This window comes from Amborella trichopoda, chromosome 4 (genome assembly GCF_054954075.1).
Source record: "Amborella trichopoda isolate Santa Cruz 75 chromosome 4, AtrichopodaSantaCruz75HAP2 v2.0, whole genome shotgun sequence".
Lineage (NCBI taxonomy): Eukaryota > Viridiplantae > Streptophyta > Magnoliopsida > Amborellales > Amborellaceae > Amborella > Amborella trichopoda.
Window position 1 is genome coordinate 5118982 of NC_142339.1, and position 1262 is coordinate 5120243.

Here is a 1262-nt window from a genome sequence, read left to right on the forward strand (position 1 = left end):
TTGTCTTACCACTCATCCATCTCAACATCCTCAATTAATTTCTAAACATTTTAAGCCCTTAAATTCTCTCTCAAAACCCATTTGTAGCACCTAAGAGTTGTGTAGAAAAACATTGTGCTCCACAACCCATGAACACTACAAATCAAAACCCATTTGTAGCAGGTGAGAGCCGTGTAGAAGGACATTGTGCCCCACAACCCATGAACACTACAAATACGAGGGCAATAAAAACCATCATCTACGATTAGAGATAGGCATGGCAATGGACCTGGGACCTGACGTCTCGGGTCCAGGTATGGGTCCAAGAATTGGACCCAGTGGGTCGAGTCCGATTTCAAATATTGGACCTGAATGCTATTCGGGTCTAAGTCCATGTCGACCGAACCCTAAATAGTGCTATTATATAAATGATATTTAGCATATATTTTTATAATAATATTAAATATTAAATATGTAATCTTTTAGCAATATTTATTGGAAAAAGTTTATATAAGGTTACAACCTTAAAATGTAGAATCACAGATGCACCTCAAAAATCTATCGGAAATGTTGTTTTAATGCTGAATAAGCCCTCTAATCGATCATCACGACATTGTGATGTATTAATATGAAAAACAAAAAAAAAATATGAGTCCCGAAAATAGATCTTACAACACATTATCAAGACCATCCATTTTCAATATTTTCATATCTTTATATATCTACTTGATTTTAACCAGTTTTAGAATTTAAAATTTTCTAATTAGATATGAAAATAGATTTTAAGACAATACTAAAAAAATTTTATAACAAAATTACATGTTATGATAAAATTTTAAAGTGCACCTTAATTGAATTGTTTAAGGTTGCATCCTTATAAAAACCGCACCCATATTTATTTAAATATATATTTTTTTAATTTTGGATAGGATCCAATCAAGTCTGGATAGATCCGACCAAACCCGGACCTTACCCCACCCGTTGCCACAGCTAAATTAGAAAGAAGTCAACAGCTAATTGAACGAGTGGGTAGTCAGGGTTAAAGAGAAAGGGCAGAGAGGAGATAGTGGAAGAGTAAAGCGAGGGAAAATGGCCAGTTATCAAGTCAACAATTAAAAAAAAAAAAAAAAAGGTGGGGGAATGGGATTTCTTTTTTTCATAAAAGGTTTGAGAGAGATTATTTCTGGTATACTATACAATAACAATAGGATAAACATTATTAGGAGAAACAACGTATATTAGCCACATGCACAATACTATATAAAACAACCATAAGTTCAAGA